Genomic DNA, 19,296 nt, shown 5'->3' on the forward strand with positions numbered 1-19,296 from the left:
TAACTTCACAGGCAACATTTTGTGTCTGGATGCCTAAAATTTAAACCTTTATCATCAGTAGCAGGAGCATGCTTAAGATCTTAATTGCACAGATAGTGATAAAAGAGAGTGAAACAATCTCAAAAGTAATTGTTTCTCAGCCAATGTAGAGCTTTGTAGATTAAAATCAGCCTCTAACTTAGACTCAGCAACACAGAGGAAATAGCCATTATAGACCACAGGTGCAATACTCAGCATGACTGACTTTTCAGAGCAGACACAGGGTTGGGGGGATTTTCAAGACTGAGAAATTTGTCTTTATTAAAAACTATTTACTAGCTGTGTGACCCCGGGCAAGTCACTTAACCCTCATTGCCCAGCCAAAAAAAAAAAAAACAAACTATTGAAAAAAACATCTGAGGAGTTTGGAGAAAAGAGTTTGTACTGTTTCACTCAGAGCCTTGATTGATACAGATCTCATAGGATCATGGATTTAGAACTGGGAGGGAATTTTGTGGCTGACCCCCTCATCTTACAGCTGAGATTCTGAGGCCCAGAGAGATTGTCACACAGGTAGTAAGTCCCAGATAGAGGAATTGAAACAATGTGCATCGGACTCTCATTTTGAGACACTTTGCAATGTAACAAAGTACCACCTTAAATCTCACTTTGTCCCCATTTCCAGGTGTCTGGTGAGAAGAGGAATATTCCACCACAAACATATCACTGTCCTTGAGGGAGCTCTCTGGGGCCAATCAGAACAAATTGAACACCTCTTCCGTTCTGTCAATGTGCCTTTAAAAAGTGCCTCTCAGCCCCCCCCCCCCCAAATAATTGCCTCTCCAAGTCAAATGCTGTACTCCAGATGTGGCCTAACTGGGGCAGAGTACAATGGCACTAAAATTCCCCTCATTTATTTAGTTCACTATATGTCTTTTAATGTTATTTAAGATCAAATTAACTTTGGAATTGTTGGCTTTACATAGGTCTTTTCTATGGAAGTGTTATGTAGGCAAGCCTCCCCCACTCTACATTTATGCAGGTAAGTTTTTGAACCCGTGTCAGATTGAACATTTATACAGCTTGCTAAGAGCTGGTTTCTGGCTAGTCTCTTTTCCTAAGTGTTGAGGAAATGATTAGTGGTGGGTAGAGGCACTTTTCATATGTGTAACCTAATTTTCCTCTATTCTTGCTATAATGGTTTTCATTTTTACATCCTTTTACTTCAGCAATGATTTCATTCTGGTTGAATTTTAACTGTATTGTGTTCATCAACCGTAACATTCATTTCCTCTCCTGCTTCTTCTGTGTGATCTTCTCTGTATTTGAGATGCTTCTCAGAACAGCGATCAAATGAAAAAAATTATTATTTCCCTCTTTCCCTCTTCCTGAAGTTGATGAAGCAAAGAGTTTTCTTAACTGTGTCCAAAGAATTGAATTTGCACAAAAAGACCAGAAACAAAAATATTTATCCTAAAGTATAAGTGCTTATGTTCTGGGTCTGGCTTGGATTTGTGACATACCTCAATCGCATGTTTCCAGAAATCTGCTTTATCCTGGCACAGTCATCACAAATATTTTCCGTCAGCTTCTATAAAAGTTCCTGGTCTAAGACATGGAGGTGTCTTCCGTACAGAGTTGGTTTACCTACATTGGTGATCCTCATTGCCCAAATACCTTTCTAAATGCTGACTGAATTTAATTTGTTTATACTGTCTAAAATTTGTATTAGTTCATTTGTGTTAAAACAAATTTTTAAAAAAGAAAAAATACATGTACTTCTGGGACCCAGTAAGGGGTTACTACATGGGCAGCGAAGTGGCGCAGTGGACAGAGTATGGAGCCTATAGTCAGGAAGACATCTTCTTGAGTTCAAATCTGGCTTCAGACACTAGCTGTGTGACCCTGGGCAAGTCATTTAACCCTGTTTGCCTCAGTTTTCTCATCAGTAAAATGAGGTGGAGAAGGAAATGGCAAACCACTCCAGTATCTTTATCAAGAAAACACCAAATGGGGTCACAAAGAGTCAGACACAACTGAAAAACAACCCAACAACAAGAAGGAGCTACTAGTCAATCAGACACTGACTCTACTACTCCCACTCCTTCCAGAGGGGACCCAGAATCCCTGATTCTCTTCAGACTTTAGACCCACTGTTACCTTCCCCCTGGTGATGAGCCACTACCCTCCAGGCTTCTCACTCTGAGGAGAAGACACTTCAATACACCCTAAGGACTACTGGGCTTTGCCATCCACAATGCAGTTCAACCTTCCTACCTGTGTTACCTATTTCAGTTTTAAGTTCCTTGAGAGGAGGATTGTCTTCTTTTTTTTTGTTTGTACCCTCCGTGCTTGGCACATAGTAAGCTCTTATTAATTTTTCCCTCATTCATTCAAAGACAAACTCTCAATTTTGGAGAGGTCTATACTCAAATTGAACTAGTATACCATTATTTTTAATGCCAAATGTTATCTTGAAAAAGAATACCTCCAGTGATGGCTACTTTTTGGAATTTATAACTTGTGGTTTTCCCAAAAGGAGATTGGCTTGGGTTCTAGTCATGACAGTCACCTACTATTTCTGGACCTTGGCTTTCTGACTTGTAAAGTGAAGATTGTGGTGAATTAAGTGATTTCTTTTTTGTTTGTTTGTTTCATTTTGGTGAGGCAATTGGGGTTAAGTGACTTGCCCAGGGTCACACAGCTAGTAAGTGTCAAGTATCTGAGGCCGGATGAATTAAGTGATTTCTAAAAAGTATTCTAGCTCTGTGATTCTATTTCCTCTATTATTTTATGATTCCATTCCATGTATAGTTTCAGTTATGTTGAAATTTCTGTGGACCTCATTTCCAAAAGGAGAACCAACTATACTTCAGGTGTAGATATGTAAAATGAAGGAACTGGTCAAAATCATCTCCAAATCATTTTACCTCCAAAAATTCCATGGTTAACAATATCCCAGATTTTTACATGATCTTAAATGGAAGTAGTTCCTATTTTATTCTTCAGATGTTTGTTGTACTCTACCACCATTGCCTCAACTTCTGAGAATAAAAAAAGAAAGCTCTCATGTGAAGCTCCATGCATTTCTTCTAGAGGTCACATAACTCATTCCCATTAGTAAGAATCTACTATATACAAGGCATTGGGCTAGATTTTTTTTTTTTTGGAGGGGGTTGCGATATGAAAACCCTTTTGGAGGTAGGTAGAATATAAAAGCCATTACATAATCACAATTTAGCTGTAGGTTCCACTCTTGTCATCTATTTTATATTACTGTGAAGCATAGATGAGCATAGAGAGTAAGCCAGGTGTGGCAGCAAACCCAGTGCATACTCATAATAATAATACTTGTACTGACAACACACATAAAGAAAATATTTCTTTTTACAGCCAATGGATCATCCCTTTTTTTCTGGGAAAAATCTTACTTTTCTAATGGTAACTGTCAACAATAGCTTAAGACATATCTGAGTTGGGACAGATATCAGAGGCCTTTTCATGTAATCCCCATCTGATCAGGAATCCTTTCTACATCTTGAACAAGTTCTCATTTAATCTCTGCTTAAAGATTGCCAAATTTCTCTCTCTCTCTCTCTCTCTCTCTTTCTCTCTCTAATTGGGGCTAAGTGACTTGGCCGAGGTCACATATTTAGCAAGTGTCTGAGGACGGATTTGAATTCAAGTCTTCCTGACTCCAGGGCCAGTGCTCTATCCACTGTGCCACCTGGCTGCTCCAAGAGCAATATTTAGAAGTCACAAGGAAGGAGATTTAAGTTTGATTGGGGCTGTTAGGTAGTGCAGTGGACAGAGCACTGGCCCTGAAGTCAGGAAGACCTGAGTTCAAATCTTCCCTCAGACACTTGGTAGCTGTGTGACCCTAGGTAAGTCACAACCCCAATTACCTTAAACATTCGGTGCCATCTCCAGCCATCCTGTTGTATATCTTGCTACTTGACCCAGATGGCTCTGGAGAAGTGAGTGAGATTGGTGACCTTGCTTAGCCCTCCCTTGCTTAAATCCAGTTCACTGAAAGTCATGATATCACCTCCTGATGTCATGGTTCTCTTTGAGAAGGAAGGGCAAAAATCTGTTGCCCTTAGTTCTCCCCACTCAGGTCCAGTTGAAGAAAATGGAATTGCTTTCCTATGTGACATGAGTTCTCTTGTGTCTAGGCTAAATGGTTTCAATTCCTTCAGCATATCCTCAAGTGACAATGTCCATTTACCCTTCTGTTTGCTCTTGGAAAAGGCCATTGAATGTCCTTTCTATAGTGTGACCCCTTAATATGGTAGAGTTGGAAGGAATTGACCAAGTCAGAGGTTTTCAAACATTTTTGTTCACTGCAGAATATTCTTTACTATGAGGAATCCCAAAACACCAAATGTTTACATTGGCAACACTACAGGAGAATCCGGAAATTTTCACATGCATACTTTCCCTTCAATAAGAACAGTCATTTTTGTTGACTTTTTTGCAATTTCAAGATCTAATGTGTTTTGAGATTAATAGATATATGCAATAGGAAAGTTTTATTTAACTTGTGTTTACCTATTTTATATATAGGTAAGTAAAATATATAAAACAAAATGTTTCTGAATATCCTTTTATCTGCAATGGTGTAACATGCAAAATTTTGTGGTCTACATAGTATCACATGATATATATTTTGAGAATCACTATTCTAGTCCAAACAATACTGGAAATAGTAATTATTTACAGCCTTGTCTGGCTAGATGACTTCTAATTTCACCAACAATCCTAAGTTCTTCCATATCTGGTATGGTGTAGAGATAATTCTTTATATCCTAAAGTATTTGTCTTCTTGGGAATTTATTTCTCCTTCATCCAACCTAGCAATAGTTTACAGAGTGAAAAAATAGGCAGTGATTGACATAATGGGAGAGTATAACTATATATGCCTTTAAATCTTTTGGGAAACATAAAGTTTAACCCTAAATGTGGATTACTATTTGCCCTGAGTTAGAGAGCTTTTAATATCTCTTTACAGAATCTCATTCTTGCCCTCCTACTGTGCTGAGCAGGTTAAAACATGCTTAGATAAACTCACTTGGGAGAATTTCAAGTTTAATGTCTTCATTGTGAACTCTGCAATTTAAGTCATAATGGATAGATATAATACATCTTGGTTGTAATGACGACTGTAGCTATCAAATTAAATGATATACTCTAGACTATTATGGTTTCTTTTAAGCCTGAAAACTTAGGGAAAGATAAAAATGAATGCCTCCTTCAAGTCAGCTCAAGAAACAAGATGGGAGTAAAAAGGGGAGATGACAAATTCAAATGTCTAAAGTTATATTCTTCAGAGATGCCCTTGAATTATCTGCTGTTTGCAAAACACTCTCTAAAGCTACAGAGAGAGCAATATATGACAGGCAGAAATTTACCAAATATTGAGATTTAAAGAATCATCTCTACACAAATTTAATTATCTGGAGAATCATAATAAGGCTATTAGTGGCATGGAGTCATCTAGCTGGTCAAGATTTCAACTTTATGTCTACTATGTACAGCTTATTTATTTGTAAAGTATAGATTAAATTTAACCCAGCCATAACCAGACTACCCTGATTGGCAATGTCCTTTTCTATATTTTGGTCTTCTCTCTTCTATTCATTTTTATAATTAGTTTTCAATTATGATATTCTTTTCTTTTGTTTATTTTTGTATCACTGTCACTTGTGACAATTGGAGTGACACCACCTTCTGGAGAGTTACTGTAGGAAAGCTCTGCCATGAGGAGAAGCCTTCTGAGGGCAAGCCATGTGGCTTGGAAGGTCAGTTCCTTGGCTTCAGGAAATGACATTTGATGTTTCCAGTTTAGACAGGAGGCTTCTGGGAGGAGGAAGGAAGCATTGCGTCTTTTTTTGTTCCTGACCTCGCCATGGCAGGTCGGATGATGGGGGTCTCTTAGAAATAGTTAGATTTTTACCTTTCTCTCTGATTATTAGATCCTAATGCTCTACAATCTTTCTCATGCCTCAAACAGAAACCTTCCCTTCTAACAAATAAATATAATCAAGCAAAACAAACTCATACATTGGTCTGAAAATGCAGGTCTCATTCCAGACCCAAAGGATATCACCATTCTGCAAAGAGCTGGGAACATCCTTCATTTGGAGTCATAATTGGTCATTGCATTGATCAAAGTTCTCGCTTTTCAAAATTATTTCTTTTTATCATAGTCATTTTAGGAATTATTCAAGTTAGGCTTGCTTCTCTGTAGTGCAATAATATTTCATTGTATTCATATACCATCTTTTTTTGGCTTCTTCTCAGTGTCTCAGTCATTACATTTGATCTTACCAGATTGTTTTCCAGAATGGGTGGACCCATTCAGCACTCCACCAAAAGTGTATTAGCATATCTGTCTTCCCATATTCTTTCCAGAAATTGTTGTTTTTCTATTTGTTGTTGTTGTCATAGTTGTTGTCATCTTCATCAATTTGCTGGGTGTGAGATGAAATGTCAGTTTTTAAAATTTGCATTTCTCTTCTTATTAGTGGCTTTACAGGATTATTTTCATATATTTGCTGATATCTTGCATTTATTCCTTTGAGAACTTCCTGTTCCATATTGTTTAACCATTTATCTTTTGGGAGATGATTATTTGTTAACCTTGAAGACCAAGAAACTTCATTAGAACTAATCTAAAATCTCTTTAGCTGTAATTTAAATTATTTTCTTTAATTTTTATTATAGTCATTAAAAAATTGGTTATGTTCTTCAATACTTAAAAACAGATGCTAAACCAGGATGACTTCCTTTCCTTTCCTTTCCTTTCCTTTCCTTTCCTTTCCTTTCCTTTCCTTTCCTTTCCTTTCCTTTCCTTTCCTTTCCTTTCCTTTCCTTTCCTTTCCTTTCCTTTCCTTTCCTTTCCTTTCCTTTCCTTTCCTTTCCTTTCCTTTCCTTTCCTTTCCTTTCCTTTCCTTTCCTTTCCTTTCCTTTCCTTTCCTTTCCTTTCCTTTCCTTTCCTTTCCTTTCCTTTCCTTTCCTTTCCTTTCCTTTCCTTTCCTTTCCTTTCCTTTCCTTTCCTTTCCTTTCCTTTCCTTTCCTTTCCTTTCCTTTCCTTTCCTTTCCTTTCCTTTCCTTTCCTTTCCTTTCCTTTCCTTTCCTCTTCTCTCCTCCCCTCTCCTCTCCTTCTCTTTCCTTCCTTTCCTTTCTCTCCTCTCTACGTTCTCTCCTTCATTCCTTCCCTCCTCTCTCCTCCCTTTCTTTTCCCTTTTCTTCCCTTCCCTTCCCCATTACCTGAAGACCAGGTGCGTCACATTTCACCTCTCCCCCAGGGTTCTAGTCTTTTAAAGGAGTTTTGGGGTATCTAGTCTCTGCCATTGGCTCAAGCCTTCATCAGTGATATCCTCCCAATTTTAGGGATCCCTTATACCCCAGTTCCATTTAACCACTTAAGTCAGATTACCTCTTACAAAGGAATATTTACTTTAAAGGCATAGAAAGAACAAGTATACAAATATCCCCCTCAATACCTGGGGGGCATAATTCTCCCTTATACCATTTCAGTCTCTGGGGAGCAGAGGTGGATTAGGTTCACAGCTTAAATTAGTTCCTTTATAGCACAGTCCCACTAAATTCCAAGTCCAAAATATCCCTGGGCTTGCATCTCACACCTAGGCTTCTCTGAGTTTACTGGAAGCAACATCTGGCCTGGGCTTCTGCCTCCAAGGTAAACATGGCCTCCTACCACCTGCGCCCGGAACTGAAAAGTTCAAATGAAACAGATCCAAACTTGAAACCTATTTCTCTGAGCCACATGGCCTAAAGTGGAGGAGGGGCAGGGAAGGTAGGTCTTTTCCTCTGTCAAGTTTAGTTCATGGAACCCCAATGCTTCCTGAAAGAGAGTGAGTGTATCAGTCAGGTAGGTTAAAAGATGCAATTTGTTTTGGCTACATGCAACCAATGGAAAGAACTTGTTCTAACCCATGTGGTGGCAGAATGAAGGATGTCTTCTCCTAGAAGCCTGTCCCAGCTATCTCACACCTGGGTGCCTCCATCTTAGGGGATTTGGCCATGTGCAGTAAATCCCCCTTACATTTTTTAAAACTGTATTTATTTATTTATTTAGAAGTTTTCCCCACCTTACATGTAAAAACAAATTTTAACAGATTTTTAAAGCTTTGTGTTCCAAATTCTCATCCTTCCTCCCTATTCCCCACTTAAGAACTCAAGCAATTCAATATAAGTTATACATTTTCAGTGGTGTAAAGCATAGCAGACAAAAAAACTTTAGAAAAAAGGAACTAACAACAACAACAACAAATGTACTTCCATCTGTATTCAGGTACCATCAGTTCTTTCATCTTACAATATTGCTGTTATTTTGTATACAGTACATTTTACTTTGTATCAGCTCATATAAGTCTTTCCAGGTTTTTCTGACAGCATTCTGCTCATCTTTTTTTTCTTTTCTATTTTATAGTAAACTACATTTATATAGTACTTTAAAGGGAGATTTCCTTACAAAATACCCATGAGGTTGATTATTGCAACAACAATAATAGCTAATATTTATATAGCACCTTATACCTGACAAAGAATTTTCTTCACAATAGCCCAGCAAAGTAAGCACCATCGTTGTTGTTGTCATCATCATCCTTGTCCTACATTGCTCTTGCCTCTGCTTCAAATTTTTCCCCAGTTACTATTGCTGTTTCCTTCCATCCTATTCCCTCCCCATGATATTTACTGTATTTTCTATTTTCTTTTACCCTATCCCTCCTCAAAAGTGTTTTGCTTCTGACTGTCCCTCCCCCAATCTGTCTTCCCTTCCTTCACCCCTCCCCCCTTATCCCCTTCCCCTCCCACTTCCCCACAAGGCAAGACATATTACTGTACCCACTTGAGTGTGTATGTTATTTCCTCTTTGAGTCAATTCTGATGCAAGTAAGGCTCATTTACTCTCCTACTCCTCTCCCATCTTTCCTTCCACCCCATAAGCTTTTTCTTGCTTCTTTTATGTGTGATACTTTGCCCCATCCCACCTCTCCCTTTCCTTTTCTCCCAGTGTAATCCTCTCACTCCTTAATTTTATTTTAAATATGTCATCATGGGGCAGCTAGGTGACACAGTGGACAAAGCACCATCCCTGGACCCAGGAGGACCCAAGCCCAAATCCGGGCTCAGACATAAGACACTCTTCAACTGTGTGACCCTGGGCATGCCCCCCTACCCTGACTGCCGCCCCCCCAATGATAAACAAACAATAAATGCCTTACAGATATTATCCCTTCATCAACATTTTTTTACTTTAGATGAAACAATCCCAACTGATGTTTCCTCTTCTAGGAGACTTTCCTTATCCCCCTAATTAGTGTTCTTTTTGTCTTCAAATTATGTTGCACTTATTTATCTTGAAATCAGAGATTTAAAAAAAATTGTCTTTCTATTTTCTGTACCTTACATAGTACTTAACATTAGTAGGTGCTTAATAAATGCTTGCTGAATGGATGGATGAATAAATGAATGCAGAATAAAAAAATCTTCCCTATTGTTGTTGTTGTTCAGTCATATCTGACTATGACCCTATTTGGGGACTTCTTGGCAAAGATACTGGAGTAGCTTGCTATTTCCTTCTCCCTCTCATTTTACTGATGAGGAAACTGAGGCAAACAGGGTTAAGTGACTTGCCCAGGGTCACACAGCTAGTAAATGTCTGAGGCCAGATTTCAACTTATGATGAAGTCTTTCTGACTCAGTGTCCTGTATTCTATCCACTATACCACCTTGCTGTCAAACACCTTCCTTATGTGTTGTTTAAAAATCTAAATGTGGGTTCTAATCTGTCCCCCCCAGTTTTTGGGGGAAACTGGCTAAAATCACTGATAAATTCACCAAGAGTTTAGGCTTTTAAGGGTTTATTAAAAGACATGAGATAATAAAGAGAGAAAGATTGAGAACAGATTTCTTGTAGCATGGAAATCCTAGCCTTCCCAACCTCCCACCTGAAGTCCTGCCACCAAGCCAATGTCTTGAACCGAAAGAGGAAGTAGGCCCTCAGCCAGCATCTGCTTCCTACTTCGTGTTCTCCTCCCAGAAATGGGAGGCTCCTCAAGTTGATTGGCTGGTAACTTTGATAGACAGTACCCACAAGCAAACATCACTTCCTGATGCCAAGGAACTTGACCACATGGCTTGCTCTCAGATGCCTTCTCCTCATGGCGGAGCTTTCCTACAGTAACTCTCCAGCGGGCAGCGTCACTCCAATCATTATATCTACCTCTATTTTAATCCATTAAGTTAGAAACTAAAAGGAGTTTATTAAAATCATCTAATCTAAACTTCTCATTTTTTTCAGATGAAACTCATGAAATAATAGATTCAATTTAATCACCAAAGAATCATTGGTAAATAGTGGTTTTGAAAATAGCACAAAGCGTCTTCTAAATACAAGATGTTTTATTATCGCTACTAACAAAGTTAATTATCTATTAAGAATTTCCTAATGACATCTATGGGACATCAAGTTCCAGGTCAGCTGGAGATTCAAGAAAGCACAGTAACTGCCTTTTACATTGTGCTTTAGGGTTTGTGAAACACTTCCCTTGTATTGTTTCATTTGAGTTTCCTGCCATTCCTATGAGGGTAGATGCTAATAGTTTTGATACTGACTTTTTTATGGAAAAAGTGACATCCTGGTCAATCTGAGAGCAACTATCTGGTGTAGGATTCAAATTCAGGTCTTTGTGACTCAGTTCAGCCTTTGTAGGTCAAGTATGTTTTATCTCCATTTTATAGATAAGGAAACTCAGAGGGAGACCATTTAAGTCATTTGTCCAAGGTCAAAGAGATAATAAACAGCAGAGGCAAGACCCAAACCCAAGGTTTTTCAAGTCTAGCACTCTCCATGCTGGGTTCATTCGGGATATTTTAGTAAAAATAATTCTGTTTTATTTCTATTAAAATTATGATAATGAGGCTTAATTATTCTGAGTTCTGTTTACTTTTAGTTTGAAAATTCATACAGTCTGCAAATCTGAATGAAAGTTAAATCAGCCTACTTACACTGTACCTGAGTGATTCTCACCACCCTGTTGTAGACATTTCTTCATAATTATTATATATTATTATTCCATTTTTAAAAATTATTATTATTATTAGTGCTAACATTTATATAGCACCCACTATTTAAAGTGGATTAAGTGCTGGGCTTAGAGTCAGGAGGACCTGAGTTCAAATATGACCTCAGACACTTACTTAGCTGTATGACCCTGGGCAAGTCACTTAACTCAGCCTCATTTTTCTCATCTATAAAATGAGCTGGAGAAGGAGGAGGCAAACCACTCCAGTATCCCTGCCAAGAAAGCCTCAAAATGCAGTCACAGAGAGCTGAAACGACTGAACAACAATGACACCTATGTGCCAGGAACTGTGCTTTAGAAATATTAGCTCATTTGATTCTCAAAACAACACTGCCAACTTGGTGCTATTATTTTCTCCATTTTATGATTGAGGAAAACAAGAAAAATAGAGCTTAGATGACTTGCCCAAGGTCACACAGCTCATGTGTTTTCTGAAGCTGGATTTGAACTGACTCAAGGTCCAGGGCTCTATCCAGCTACTTTAGAATAGTGATGAAACTAGAATTCATCTGCAATATCTATGGGGACAAGGATGGGATATTGTTCGGTAGTTAACTCTGGGAATGCTCAGAGGTCACATGCAGTGAACATTCCCAGTTAAGTCCCTTTCTCTGTTAAAGTAAGCTAACATTTTAGCATGGAATAAACTGTTATATGTTAATGTGGATAGCAGTCTCTTCAAGACAGAACTGATTCCTTTGGAGAAGGCATTTCATGCAAATAAGCCTTTCTATTTCATTGCTTTGAGGAGAGATTTCGGTACCAATTATTTAGAATTTTCAAATGATGTGACAGTCTATGGTTCCTTCTTATAGCTCATCAAACTCTTATTTTCCAGATAACCACTCAAGGCCTGACTTTTAAAAGCCCAAGATTACTCAGGCTATTTTGTTTTGCATGTGGAAATTTCCTATTATCAACAGCAGCCTGTCTTGCACTTTCCCTAAGTAGAGTAGAATACTTGGATGGGATAGTCACCTGATAGTGTCATTCATATAATTAGCAATGTATGTAGCAATGTGTGTAGCAATGTATGGGGCCAATCGCTTCATTGTGGTACCATATAGGAGGAAGAATGTGGACTAGAAGCAGAGAGGGATTTGAATGAATCTGGGAGTAGTTCATTTACCTATCAAGTACCTTAGTCTTTTATTTAGCATATTTCTTGTTCCCACCAGATATAAAAACTAGCATATTGTATGAAATATGGGGCAGCTAGGTGGTACAGTGGATTGAGTGCTGGGCCTAGAACCAAGAAGACTCATCTGGAGGTCAAATCCAGTCTCAGACACTTACTAGCTGTGTGATCCTGTTTGCCTTAGTTTCTTCATCTATAAAATGAGCTGGAGGAGGAGAGGGTAAACTACTCCAGTATCTTTATCAAGAAAACCCTAAATAGGGTCATGAAGAGTTGTACATGACTGAAAATGACTGAATAACAATACACACATGGATATGTACATATGTATCATATGTGTGTATGTGTATACACATACACATACATATGCACACACACATATACACACATACACATACACACATATTTTTGCATATATAGATAGATGGATGTATAGGAACAAACAGTCAAATAAGTAGACAACTAGCTAGCTAACTAAACATAGATTACAAACAGAATGCCAAAAGATATCCAGAGCCTGGAATGTTGAGTTAAAGCTAATAAGGTGAAAGCCCATAAGAATAAATATAAAGTAATCCACTTGGGTATAAAAAATTCAACTGTACTAATACTGTTATGAAACAGACTTGAGGGTTTTGGCTCGCTGAAAGCTTCCTCTCAGGTACAACTGATTTATTTAGATGATTTCAAGGGAAGGGAATCGTCCAACTCTGAAATTCTGTAGCTTTATGTTTCCCAAATATTTCTTGCCTGTGTGTGGCCTCCACTTTGTTCTATTTTGACATGTTGTTTCCTAGTGAATATCACTCACACAGTCATTCTACAAGCTCAAGGATTTCTGGACTAGGTGCAGCAAGAGAATTATCCCATATAATTTACCCAAAAAGTGTCTTTAATCAAAATGATGGCAAATTGCAGAAAAGCCAGTACATCAAAGTAATGCAAAAGATTAGACAGTAAATGGAATAATTACACATTAAAAGAGAGTTTTATAAACCTGAGGCTGAATTTTGTTTTCATGACAATGGAGGAATTAATATTACTGGCTAATATGGAGTTCTGAGAAAGATTCTCCACATGGTCTTTCCCATTTTTCTTAAGTTTCAACTTAATCCCCATAGGTTCCCTCTGAGCAAAGAGTGTTTACAATGCAGTGTTGTTAGCAAATATGAAGTGATTTTCTGGAATCCTCTATGAAGTACAATAACTGATTTTATTTAGAGGAGAACGAAGTGTTTTCAAACCTAACTGAAAAAAAAAATGAAGCATTTATACATTAATGGCTCCAGGGGCCTGACTAGGATCAATGGATAAGTTACAAAGAGGTAAAATTTCCTTGATGTGGGAGAAAAACAGTCTTTTTTTTTTTAAATCTTATTTTCCCCCAATTACAAGTATAAACAATTTTAACATTCATTTTTTAAAAAAGTTTTGAGTTCCAAATTCTATCCCTCTCCTCCCTACTCCTTTAGACAATAAGCAATCTGATATAGGTTATACATGTGCAATCATGTAAAACATATTTCCTTATTAGTCATTTTGTGGAAGGAAACTCAAGGAAAGAAAGAAGGAAAAAAGAAAGAAACAAAGAAGCAAAGAAACAAAAGAGTGAGGGAGGGATGAAAGAAAGGAAGAAAGAAGGAAAGAAAGAGAAAGAAGGAAGGAGGGAAGAAAAGAAGGAAGAAAGAGAAAAATAATATTCTTTAGCCTGTATTCACACACCATTAGTTCTTTCTCTGGAGGTGGATAGCATTTTTCATCATGATTGTCTTTGGGATTGTCTTGGATCATTGTATCGCAGGGAAGAGCTGTAATTCACAGTCATTAATCATGCAATGTTGCTATTATTGTGTACAATGTTCTCCTGGTTCTGCTCACTTCACTCTGCATCAGTTCATGTAAATCTTTCAAGGTTTTTCTCAAGTCATCCTGCTCACCAGGAGAAAAAAATAATTCTTAACATTAACATTATTATCCAGAGGTATAATGGGTGACCTTGGGTGGCAGGGGGTTCCCTTTTACTACAGGTCTTCTGGTAAAGGTGGATGACTACTTGTTGATGATAAATATCAAGAGGATTCTTGTTCAGTTACAAGTAGAACTCCTTGGCTTCTGAACTGGTCCCTGCCAACTCAGAGATTCTGTAGTACTGGAAAGGGAGCATTGTTCAGTGTGTAAAATCTGCTCATTGCCCTTGTGATCAACTGTCTGTGTTCTTCTCTAGGGCACCATAGCATCGAATTAAAGGAGGAAGAAACCTTTGTATCATCATGGGTCTTTTCCTTTTTCATTTTGATATATGAGTTCATGTCATCACCATAGATGAATGAAAGAATGAAGTAGCATTGACTAAGCTGGGGATAAAAAAAAGAAGAGAGAGAGAGAGAGCAAGACGATCTCAGCCCACAAAGTGCTTACTTTCTAATAGGGAAAGACAGAATGCAGGGTGTCCCAAAAGTCTTGCTGCAGTTTTAAGTTTCAATTTATTTTAAAATAAGCAATAGTATTTATTTTAGCTTCAATAGTTTCAAAAGTTATTTAAGCTAAAAAAACTGTGCCAAGACTTTTGGGATACTCTGATTTATAGGGTAGTGATGGCCATGGAGGGGTTTTGGTAAGGAGTTACTGGAATGGTGAATAGATTCCTAAGGGAAATGAATGGCAGACTCATTCTAGGAAGGGTTGGGGTTGATTTTATTACTGTTCCCAGAGCTAGGGTAAGGAGGAGGGAGAGGGGTGCAAACACGGGAACATGGCATGAAGAAGGCTATTGAGTAATATGGGGGATCACTTTAATTAGTTTTAAGAAAAATTTATTAAACACCCAACTTCCTGTTACTCTGGGCCAGAGGCTGTACAATCTATAGTGCCTGCCCTCCAAGAGCTTTCAGCTTGAAATAATGACAATAGGTAGAATTTATCTAGCATTCATTGTGCCCCAGTCATTGTGCTTTGCAAATATCATCTCATTTGATCCTCACAACAACCCTGGGAGGTGGGTGTTATTATTAACTCATCTTACAGGTGAGGAAACTAAGACAAAAGAGGTTAAGTGGACAGCTAGGTAGCTCAGTGGATAGAGCTCTGGGCCTGGAGTCAAAAAGATCTAAATTCAAATCCAACCTCCCACACTCAGCTGTGTGACCCTGGGCAAATCACTTAATCACTGCTTGCCTTAATCCACTGGAGAAGGAAACGGCAAAATACTCCAGTGTTTTTGTCAAGAAAACCTATGAAGGTCATGAAGAGTTAGACATGACTGAACAATCCCCTGGAGCATTATACCCACTGATAGAATATGACTGTAAGACTGCACCTATTTAGTGGGCAGATAGGTGGCTTGGTGCAAAAAATACTGGACCTGGAGTCAGAAAGACCAAAGTTCAAATCTGACTTCAGACACTACCATGTGACTCTGGGAAAGTCACTTCACTTCTCTCTGCATGAACTGGAAAAGGAAATAGCAAAACACTCCAGTATCTTTGCCAAGGAAACCCCATGGACAGTATTAAAATGCTAAAAGATATAACATTGTAAGACAAACCCCTCAGGTTAAAAGGTCCTGGTGTGTTGTGATCTACAGGGTCACAAAGAATCCAACATGACTGAAAAACCAAACAACAATAACAGTGACACCAAAATACAATATAGATGTGAACTAAGAGCAGGTATATGACTAATAATAGGCTTATAGAGAACTGATCCTTTTAATTGGTTCCAGAAAAAATACTCAGCTGGAAATTCACACTTATTTGTGCTTTAACTGAGTACCTCCCCAACAACAATCTTGTGAGGTTAATAGCCTCAGTATTGTCTCCATTTTACCGATAAGGGAAATAAGGTTAAGTGATTTGCTCTGGGTCATACCAGAAAGTGAATATAGGAATCAGGATTAGAATCCAGGTCTTTCCTGACACCAAGGTCTGTGCTTTTGACACTTCATCATGGGATGGGGTGTATGGGATGTTAAGGGAGGACTAGTACCTCTGGCGTGAGGGCTTGCTAAGAACTTTTCAGGGCTGCTCATCCACCTTTCAAGTCTACCTGACACCCCACTCTCACCTATTGCTCCAAGATTCTGTAGCCTATGCCGTGGCCACACCCCAGTAAAACCTTCTCAGTAGATGGGCTAAACAGGTTGAGAGTAACTCACAGGCCTCAAAATCATTGGTGAGTTAGGGGGATGTTTACCTCATGTGAAGACTTCCTCAAGTGGAATAGGTGGATGAAAACAATCTGTTCCAATGACCATGAAGAAGGCTGGAGCACTTAGAGCTTGATCAGATTGATATTGAGACACCAAGATCATCCACTGCATACTAGGCCATCACCCATTATCTTTGCTTTTTTACCACTGGACTTTGATGACTGAAAGACAGAGTGACAACTTTGAAGACAACTCTTCAGAAAGACAACAAAGACAACTTTGTGCAACTCTGCCTCACTTAAATCCAATTCATGCACAAGTCAACACATCACCTCATGATGTCATCGGTCCTCTTGGAAAAACGAAGGACAAACAACAACAATAACATGAGATGCTCTCAAGATATTATAGAGGAAGGTGAGTGTCTTGAGGGTAGTGTAGTAAAACACAGGGAGCTTAAATTCTATGATGCTAAGGTACCAGTAGTAGGACTAGAAACTTTGAGTTCTGGCCCCAAGGCTGGGTTGAGTTTAGCAAAGAGGCTGGAGGGTTGCTAATGAAATAACTCCTATGGAAATAAAAGGGGAAGAAGAGGAGGCAGACTTAACTATGGGTGGTACAAAACTCAGGGAGGGGTGGAAAAGATCTGATAACAAACATACCAGGTCAAAGAAATGAGGAAGGTTGGTCCTGGCTATAAGGGATGTATCCTCCAGACTTAGAAGCCAGGGGAGCTGTAGGAAGAGGGCACAGGGCTCAGTGAAAAAGGAAGAAGAAATAGAGCTTGCAGAGAGTGCTAGGTGACTAGATGCTCAGCAAATGCCGGGTTCAGTTGGGGCCGCCCTGGGGAACAGGAGGAAGATAAAGTGAACTGGAGTAGCATTATGGTTGGGAAAACTGGGCCAGTCTCCTCTGATCAGAGTAGAATGAATGCTGGTACCAGTGTATGAACCATAGAATCAAAGAATGTTAGAACTGGAAGTTATCTTAGAAATCATAACTCTCATTGAAATTGAAGCTCAAAGGTGACTGACTTGCTCATGGTTACACATAGTGGCCTAGAGCAGACCATCTGTCCCTCTCACATCTGTCATGCATCACAGCCCACCCCATTTTTTGATCTTTCATTTCACTTTTCCTGCCCCTCCAAGTCATGGTTGATTAAAATATTGTAGCTTGTTTATGTTCACTTTTTGTGTGACCTCTTCATCCCACTGGGGCTCAGTTTCCTCATCTTAAAGCAAAGGGATTGAACTAGGTGACTTCAAAGATCCCTTCCTACTTTTATGATCCTGTGGGCACACATCTCTTTGGGCTGTAGTTGTTTCTGTTGCAGGGGTGGTCAGGGAAACTCCTGTTCTGCTGGGCGGAGGCACCGGCAGAACAGGGGTTTGTGGACAACCCCTTGCATTTGTAATTTTAATGTGTCCCAAATTGATCAAAAACACAGATCTCTACTTTGAGAGGGATCTTCAGAAATAAGTCCAGTCTTGGTTTTTCCCTATCCCTTGTCTCTCTTCTCCGATGATCTGGAGATAGCTCTAGAAGGAAATAATAGCACTTGTTTTTCTTCCGGTCCTTCCTTCTGCCTTGAGAAATCAGCAAGTCGTCGGCACCAGAGAAGGAGTCAGTGGTCATTAGGTCCTAGAAGTGGGATTCCTTACCTTGTTTTCCATGTTAAGATCTGGTTTCCCCTTGATAATATAATTTATATGAAGAATGTTTAGGCTTATGGGGGCTCTAAACCAGGTCATATGAGACTCATGTCCTCCTTGGAGGAGATGGGTATATTTTGTGTCAAAAGGGAGGCAGAATAGTACAGGGGAAAGATCATGGACTCTAGGTTCAGATCTTGCCTCTGATGCATACTACCTGTGTGACTCTGAGAATCAGTTAGATTCCCCCAGTTTCTTCATCAGTAAAATGAGGAGATTGGACTAGCTGGCCTCTGGGGTCCCTTCTATTGCTAAGTCTATGATATAAAGAGAAAAAAGAGGGGTCCTGTAGAATCTCAGAGTCATAGAATGTTTGAAGTGTTAAGTCACCCTAGAACTCATCTTGGGGGCAGCTAGTTAGTGCAGTGGATAAAGCACCGGCCCTGGATTTAAAAGGACCTGAGTTCAAATTTGACCTCAGACACTTGACACTTACTAGCTGTGTGACCTTGGGCAAGTCAGTTAACCCTCATTGCCCTGAAAAAAAAAAGAGCTCTTTTAGTCCAACTTCCTTTCCTCGTAGAGGAGAAAACTGTAGCCCAAGAGGGAAAGTGATTTACACCAAGTCACAAAGCTAGCAGCAGGAAATGAAAATATTTGAAGGGCTGCCTTGTGGGAGAGGGATCAGGTTTATTCTCTTGGCTCCAGAAGGTAAATATGGTCAGAAGGTGGAATTGAAGGGAATGGTCCAAAAAATGAAATGGGGCTTCTTTGTGGAAGATGCAAGCACAGGCTAGATGAGCACTTGCAGGGGGGACGTTACCGAGAGGACTGAACTAGCCCCAGCCACTGTCCAGCTCTCAGATTCTGTGATTCACAGAATCAATTATTATCTGTGTTATAGATCATATGATCATAGATTCATGGACTTACAGCCAGAAAGGAACTTAGAGGCCACATAATCTAACCCCTTTGTTTTTCAGAAGAGCAAACTGAGGCCCAGAGAGGGTAAATGACATGCTTCAAAATCACACGGTCAGGACTCAAACGCAAGTATTTTGACCAGGCAAATGAGTAGATGAGGCCCAGAGAATGTAAATGGCTTTCTTTGGGCACAAGACTGGTAGATGGTGGAACGAGGACTAGACCGTAGGTCTCCTGCCTTCCATCACAGTAATTGCCCTTTGTATTGTGCCTAACTGCCTCCCTCTCAGTGCTAAGACGACATTCTGACGTTGACACATTTATTTAATGTACTTC

Source organism: Dromiciops gliroides, chromosome 3 (assembly GCF_019393635.1).
Source record: "Dromiciops gliroides isolate mDroGli1 chromosome 3, mDroGli1.pri, whole genome shotgun sequence".
NCBI classification, from domain to species: domain Eukaryota; kingdom Metazoa; phylum Chordata; class Mammalia; order Microbiotheria; family Microbiotheriidae; genus Dromiciops; species Dromiciops gliroides.